Source organism: Primulina tabacum, chromosome 13 (assembly GCF_025594145.1).
Source record: "Primulina tabacum isolate GXHZ01 chromosome 13, ASM2559414v2, whole genome shotgun sequence".
NCBI classification, from domain to species: Eukaryota; Viridiplantae; Streptophyta; class Magnoliopsida; order Lamiales; family Gesneriaceae; genus Primulina; species Primulina tabacum.
Window position 1 is genome coordinate 862,876 of NC_134562.1, and position 9,099 is coordinate 871,974.

Sequence of the window (9,099 nt, forward strand, 5' to 3'; positions counted from 1 at the left end):
TTCGAGATTAATTAGTTGCATGACTTATTCCAATACGTTAGAATATTTAAAACAAGAATATCTAACCAAATTTAGATATCAGAAGCAAAATGAAACTTATCAGAATCCAATGAAAATTATGATTAAGTCTAATAAGTTCCTGGAAATAGTACCAGATTCTTCTAAAATCTATGGAGATTTTAGAGAAATCCAAAAGACGGTACAAAATTATGGCAATATGTTGTATTATTGTAACGCCCGAAAATCAGTCTACGTAGACCGCATGCATGAAAATTATTAAATTACCAAAAAATATTTTAATGAAATGATTTTAGATGCATGAAAGATATATTTTGAGTGACTAAATGATTAATTGTGTAATTTTGCTCGATTGCATAATTTAAAGATTTTTTTAGGCTAATATCGGTGGTTGGTCGGGGACGAAGTAACGGAGATGATTAAGGTGCTAAAAATTTAAAAATCTAAATTTTTATTTTTAGTTAAGAAAATATTTATTTTAAATAATTTAATAATTATACCATTTTTAAGGTTAAGTTTAAATTAGTTAGTGAGAACAAGGGATTTTATGTCTTTTATAAGGGATTTTATTTAGAAATAGGTATTTTTAAATATTTTAATTAATTTTAGACCTAATGATTTTATTAATTTTAATGGGCATAATTTATTAATTAAAAAAAGTCAATTAAGCACATTAATTAAATATTTTGAAAGCCTTTTATTATCTATTTAAAAATAATAATAAATAAAAGAAAGACTCTTAGACCATAAACACACACACACCTACACCCACACACACATTCACGTAAAATAGGAAAAGAGAACAGCGGCCATTCTTCTAGCTAGCCAAGGAAGTTTTGATTTTTTTTCTCATTCGTTCTTCAAAAATTTATTCATCGTTCTTCCTTCCAACAACGATCACTTGACTCCCTTGCATACCAAGGTGAGTTTTGGTGGGGTTTTGACAAAAAAAAAAAGGTAGAAAAAAAAATAGAAATCGTCTTTCGTTCGTCGCCGACTTTCACCGCTACGATATTTGTATTTTCGAGCATTTTAAACGCAAAGACACGTTTCTAAACCTTCTTTTTGCACCATTCAAATCATATTATGTGTGTTTAATCATGTTTGCATGAAAAATATGAAACCCTTCTTTTATTTTCATTTTACGGCTTGAACAAGTTAAAACTTGAATTTTCATGCTTTCAAACTCATGATTATGATGCATAAAGGGGTTGTCATAGTAGGGCTATGGGAAGGGACGTTTTTATACATGTTTAAGAGTCTCTAGGTGTATGTTTAAAGGCTGGATAGGTTAGGGCAAGAGGATGAACGAAAATTGGATTTTAAATAAACTAGAGTTTTCGAATTTGGGTGCTAGAAGGACAAGGCTGTGTGCTGCATATGGGTCATGTCCAGAAGCCTCAAGAGGGGTGTATGATGGTCCTAGAGGTGTTAAAGGGGGTGCTGGTGCAAGGGGGAGGGATGTGGGCGTGAGGTTTGGGGCGCGCATGCCATGAGGAGCGGGTTTGGGGGCTGTAGGTTCTAGGCTTATCAAGTTCGGTCCAATAGGATCTCTAAGGGTGGGTCATGGTCCTAGGAGGGTCAGCTAGGGTCTGGACATGGTGGTTAAGGGCTAGAGTCGAAGGGACTAAGGGTTGGCGCAAACTAGGGCTTGGTTCGAATGAGCAGAATTTTCCATCAGCTTCCTAGGCTCGTTCGAAGGTTTTAATTAGCTTGATTTGGGTTGCATAGGGTATGGTTAGGTGTGAATAAGATATGGTTCAAGTTTGGTTAAGTCATGAGTCGATTCGGGTTAAAATCGGGACATACGGTTAAGTTTTAAAAAGAATTAGGAAATTAGTTGAGGAGCTTAATTTTACGTATAAGAAATATTTATAGGTGTATTTTAAGATGTCATGTTAAGTTTAGGGATGAAAAATTTATGTTTAAAATTTGGGAAGAAAATAAATAATATTAAGTTTTGAATTTATTCTGGTTAAAAACGCTTCGTGGTTTAATCATTAAGTTATTAAATCGAAAGGCACGGGTTTACGTCTAAGAAAAATATTAGAAATCAAATTTAAGTTTATATGATATTATGGCATAGGCTCGAGTCAATAAAAGTAAGAAAACGTCAAAATCGGGAATTTTATGGTCCAATGGTAAAATGGTCATTTTGTGTCCTGGGTAGTACGAAAGGCTTCGCAGTGCCCCAAAGAGTCATAATACATGCTAAATGATATTTTAAAATGTTTATGATGAAAATATGGAATTTTATGATTTATAATAAAGATGTGCAATTTTTATTGTTAAAACGTTATTTTTCGAAATTGGAAATGACATGATATTTTATTAATAAAAAGAAAAGAAAAATATTTTGAATGATGTGAATTGATTGTGACAAAAAGGATAGGATATATGATTATTGAGAATATCGTGAGAGAGAAGACCCCAAAGGGAGCCCGTATACGGGAAAAGGTCCTAGAGGGAGCCCAACGATCGTATTTCCATTTACCCGTCTCCATGCGCAATGGTGAGCTAAGACTGAACAGTCGACCAGAGGATACAGCTAGTCACTTTCAAGGATAAAACTTCACTCAAAACGATAAATGATGGAAAGCTTTATGATTTAATGATATATGATTACAAGATTTTACGCTTGCTTATTTTCTAAAAATATTATTTTAAAGTTGCATGTACCTGTATATGTATTATTTGTTATGTATAGTTAGAACGTGCAGAGTCATTAGATTCACTTGGTTTGGATAGTTGCAGTCGATGATGATTTTGATGGAGGCGCTGACGTTTGAGTGGATCGAATCCGGCAGTACATTCCCGAGGGACATTTATTTTCCGCGCCTATTAGTATTTAAAGTTTTAGGAAAAGATTTTGAAGATTTTCTATTTAGAGATTTATGCTTTATTTTGAAGATCAATTTTGGATTATTTTTAAATGTTGACGTATGATGTTGATGTTTGACGATTTATGAAATTTTTATGTATTTAGGATTTTTGAAAAATTGTGTTGTTTTTAATTAAAGGTTTCGAATTTTATAAATAAGAAAAAAATTTAGTAGGATTTTAATGTTAAAAAGTAGTTGACGTTTCAATTATGTACCATAAAAGGTGAAAAAAATTTTGAAAAACAAGAATATATTCTTGTAACACTAAAGGATATTAAAAAAAGAATAACTCCAGAACAACAAACAACTTCTAGTAAAAAGAATTATGTAGGAAGGTTACCATCATTTACTACATCAAAGAGGGACGGGCAATGTGATGCTAAAACATTTAACCGACGAAGAAAAATGATCAATCTAATTAAAAATGTCTCAGAATAGAAATTAAACTTATGACAACTTTAAAATGGATTGGTCTAGAAAATCTCCAAAATCTTGCATAATCTTTTGCAAATATCAAGGTCTTAGATCTAAAGATGAACACAACTAGGAGTGAACCACTCGCAATAACTGTGAGACCCCGAGAATAAACACTTGTAAAATAGTTTCGATGGCAATTTTGTAAATAAGTTGAAAAATATTCAATTTATTTTGATGGCATTTTTGTAAATAAGTTGAAAAATAATGAATTAATTTTAAGGGCAAAATGGTTGTCTGAGTATTAGTCCAAATGAGATGAGACCAAGTTCATTGGAAAGATAATACATAGTGCTAAACTTTCATGTTTTGAATTTTGGAAAATTGGATCATTTGACTGGTTCAAAGAGATATACCGATGTTAAAATGTTAAATATTATATATTATATTATTTTATTTTATTTTATTAATATAATATATTATAATAAAATGACTTGAGTGCGACAGAAAGGTGAGACAGGTGAAGAAATAGCATTTTAATTTTCTTTTCGATCGTGCGACTTATCGGTTTATCCAATCGACGAACCGACTTCAGTTCTGAGATCGTTGACACGAGGTCTTCGATTTGAGGTATAAATTTTATATTTTTGGTGATGTTTGAAATTCGTCGATTTTTGGAATAAATCCGATAAATTGTTAAATCATACAGAAGTTGAAGATTGTTGAATAGCGCTTGATTTTAACGAAGAAGAGATGATTATAGTGATGTTATTTTGAATTATTCCCAATATATTATCATTAAGGAATTTTAATCATATTGTTGATTTTGAATGATGTGATTGATTGAAATGAATATGTTATTGATGTAGATAAATTATTATACTGATATCTTCAAGCTACATCAATTGGAAACGAAGAATTGAGGTATGTTGCAACCAAGTAACATATGACAGGTATCTGTATCATATGATATATGTTTGATTGATTTGATTGAGAATATGTGTCTATATGCCTTATGTGATGAGTTGATGTGGCATACATGACAATATGATTGGAATATCGATGTATAAAATAAATATTTTGTTAACACACATCGTTTGATGCATACATCGATACATGACATGCAAGTTGAGTTATGATCCTTGGATACCCTGATATGATTTGATTTGATTATGGGGTTTATGAACACGATGCTATGTTTGGTATTATATGACCCTTAAAGCATAGTCATTTGTGGCCCCGATGATTGATTGAGATTTGAGATTTGATGGCGTTTTTTCGACGCTATCATACGAGTATCCCTGATTGAGGTCGGTGTGCCAGCTCGAGCATTGATTTGATAGCGATTCGATTGGTTCTGATACATGCTCAGTGGATGGGCAGTTGACCTGATATCTCCACGACATGCATGCATTGCATTTGCATACCATATATCATTCTGTAGATACATGTTATGTAAAGGCCCGTATTTCGTATTCATAGTTTTGCGAAATTATTAAAAATTTTCTAAATAAATAAATAAATTGCCTCATTTATAAAATAAACATGTAAATAATTTTAACTTTAAAATAACAGCGGAAGTAAATATTGTTTTCAACCAACAACTTAAAAATCATCCAACATATTAAAACTGTGTTTGAACATAAGAAAAATGCATAAACTAAAACATGAGGTCCTCGGGTTCCTACTACTGCTGACCCAAGCTAACTCACTGGTCCCCGCCCTCGGTCTCGACCTTATCAGTAGCTACAACAATCAAGTCTAGTGAGTCTAAAGACTCAACATGTATATATCGTGAATAACAAGTAAATATATCATAAAATCGCATGCAACGTAAAAATATGGTATCGTAAAGTGCATGGTGAAAATCGTATCATGAGTAATTATAACTACGTGCATATCTGAAAATCATACGTAAAAGCTTTGCTCAATAGAGCTCTGTCATATCATATCATAATTTTCTGGTAGAGATAATGTTTTTAAGCAAGTGGCCCATAACATAACGTTAGCGCCTGAAAAGACTAAACCACAGTATACTGGGCGGTAGAGATCACCACAGCCCTTGCACTGGATATCCGTACCCATACATAATCGTAAATCGATCGTAAGTCATCGGGTGGAGAGGTCCTCGGTTGCGCCTACCGACTTCCAAACCCATAAACATAAGGTGGCCACAAGACATATCGTATATATCTCAAAAATAAACATTTTATATTTTTATGCACGTAATATAATTATAACTTTGTTTTTACCGGATGAGTTGGATCGTTCCCAGGCTTGCTGCGACTTAATTCTAATATGAAATGCATGCAAATAATCTTAACTTGACAAAACTTAACAATCGAACCAAAAAACGAGACGATTAGGACCAACAACTTAATTTTTCAATCATGGCTTCGTACCAAACCGAACCAACATTAAACCGACTTTTAACCATGATTAAAAATACTCCTAACATACTGAAAAATATTCATGAGGACTGCAAAACACGAAAATTAGTGAATGTAAGCCAAAATCATGAAACGCTCTTTCGAGAGTCACTTTGGCACATTGCACCGTAAATTCTCGTACGACCTCTAAACTCGACCAAATCACGAACGGCCAAAAACACGACTTTCCTAACTCATTAAGGTACTGTCCAGTCCAAGGCCATAGGCTAAAAGCCAACCAAGGACTCAAACACCTCCCTTAAACCGAAACCCATAGCTGTTGTCCAGAAATAAAATTGCAGCAGCAGCTGCTGTGTGTTCGTGGTGTATAAATCTGAAACAAATGGTCATTGGCTTGAACCATCAACCAAAGACTCTTACCAACATCTTAAGGCATGGCTTGAACCATGGCTAAGGGCTAAAAGCCAACCACAAACCAAGCCAACACCTAGGACATTGCAACGTGCCAGCCGAGAATCCAAATTCTGTGCAGTGGTGTATATTGAATTGTGTTGTCGTCTTAGATCGTTCCAGTGGCTATATGATCAACCATGGCTCAATCTAGACATGATTAAGTGTTGTATGAACCATGGCTATGGGCTACAAGCCAACCACAATCCACACAAACACTAAAAACCCGAAACTCACTCACACAGAAAAATGAAGAACCAAAATGCACTTGTATTGTTGTTGTGAAATTCTGATGGATCCGTGAACCAGGCTTGGAAAGGACACCTTGGTCACGTCCTAGAAATGTTAAGGGAGGGTTCTAACCATGGCTACAGTTCCTAGAACAGCCAGGATTCGAACACACACCCTAAACACTCATATGACAAAATCGTGAACCACATTCTGTAGCTTATGGAAAATAGTTGATGTCATGCCTTTCTTCGAAATGTATGGACTCAAACCAATGAACCAATAACACCCTAACATACTCTAAATCATGCCTAGAAGCAGCCTTGAGTGCCTGGAATCTAACAACTCCCTGTAAGCAACACAAAACACACAAAACCGTGAAGCACAAATCAACATGGCCGAGAGGCCTGTACATAATTCTTTTGAAAAACCTGCTGTCACTTTCGAGTTCTTGCTTGAATCATGCATATATAATGGTTTAAACATATCTATAGGACTTGATTGAAGAGCAAAGAAACCATATATACATGCCTGGAATTTGTTTTGACAAAAACAAATCAATACGACGAATACGAGCGGCGGAACGGAGTTGAATTTTTTTCCTTCTTGTTTCTGCTACTGTTTTCACGTTTCCCAGCTGCTGTTTTCTGATATGTTTCGAAGGTGAGGATGCAGGTTTGCTAGGCAATGAAGAGGAATGTTATAGGAGGTGATAAATGGGTATTGAAGTGCATCTAGTTGAGTGTTACAAGTGAAGGAGTTGAATGGGTTTTGAAATGATTTCTCCCCTAGCTGCCGTTGCTTTTATTCCTTATTCTTACTACATATGCACGTTGATTTGTTAGGGTAATGGTTTGAGTATGTGTATTATAGTATTTGAATTTACCAATAACGATTGAATTAAAGGTGAGGAATTGTATTCATTTTAAAGGCCATTGAGGTGGCTTGAATGAGGAGTTATCACACCTTCAAAATGGCTTGACCGAAACTTATTAATACTTTTTGGCATGGTATAATATTGTTTAAGTCTTATATTTTAAATGCTTAAGGTTTAATACCCCCATTATATATTCTAGTGAATTAACAATTTCATTTAGGATAAAATCTTGCATGGTATTGTTTGGTCTAAAATTAAGTATAAAAAATGCTATGTTTAATTTTTTGAATATATTATACCTAGATTAATTCATCCCCATTTGTTTACATATTTTAATTTAAGTTTTAATTAAATATTGAACCTAAAAGAACTTATTTAATAACTTAGCTCCAATTAATTTAGTTAAATCCTAAAACATTCTTTTTCTTTAAATTAAATTATTCATTGACTTAAATTAAATTTAGGAATATTTTTCTTATTGTTAATCTTATCTCTAATCTCTAAACTTCGGTCCGGCCTCGCGTATTTATCTTGAAAAGATAAAACTAAACATCTACTTTTAAAATTAATAATCATGACTCAACAATTATAAAAATGAATTAACACTTCATATATTTTTAAAATTCATTTTTTTATTTAAATAGTAGCAATTATGCATGGCTTATACGTAATCTGATTTTCGGGTTCTATATGTTGTATATATGATGGTTGTTCCATACAGAGCTTTGCTCACCCCCAGAGGGAGCTGTTGTTGTCTTTGTGTGTGGACAATGGCAGGTACATCAGGTTATCACGAGACCGGAGATGGTACTTCTGGAGGGAGTCACAGTTGCTTTGAGGTTTAGTTGTGTATCCCTGTATATATATGTATCTATATACCGGGTCATATCCCGAGAGTATGAGTTGTTGTATGTATGCGATTTGAGTTATGCGTGGGCATATGATGTGATATGAAATACTATTTTTAGTATTCAAATTATATGTTTTGGGCTCATTGTAAAGAATATTTAAACTCGTTTTCCCATATAATTAATTAACCCTAATTAAATTGCATTGTAATCACGATTAGGAGTTAAGGGCCCCAGAATAACCTAGTTATCTTCTCATGAACCACTAAGGAAAAGTGTGAGGTCTCTTAATACAAATATGAGAGGACTCCAAACAAATTTTAATGTTGGTGGAGAAGCTCACCCAGTGAGAACTAGGTGAAGGAGAAGTCAAATTTTCTTGCACTAAACACCTTATGGAAAATTTTGTTTTAGAACCTATATATTCTTATGGGTTATGCTTAACCTTGATGTACTATATTTCAAAAACAGAGAAGATTTCATAGATGATTGGACATCGACTATAAGAATCATAGCAGGAACACTTGATCTCGACAGAAAAGAATTCATTAAAATTTTATAAATGAGTCTTATGGGATCAGTGAAAATTTCATGGAACACGACTTCGGTAAAAACCAAAGAGTCAATCCTAGCCTGAAAATCTCTCAGTGAGATGACTGGGAGAATGGCTACCCTATTTAAAGCATAATTTATAGGGGGAGGCTATTTCAACTGTCAAGATACAGAGAAGAAAAAATATACTCAATCTCTGTATAGTCTTGAATTATATGACATCTATTTAGTGAATGAATATATTATAATATTTACTAAATATAGATGGAATTAAAGGGTCGAAAAAATATAGCAATGCAACTTTTCTTCGTCAAAATGCCAAATCTTTGGAGAGAAATGCTAATTAGATAATATATCTCTGGGAATCTGGATACTTTGACATGAAGAGCCTCTTTTCTCAAAGAAAAATTGACAGAATGATATCATATAACAGCATTACA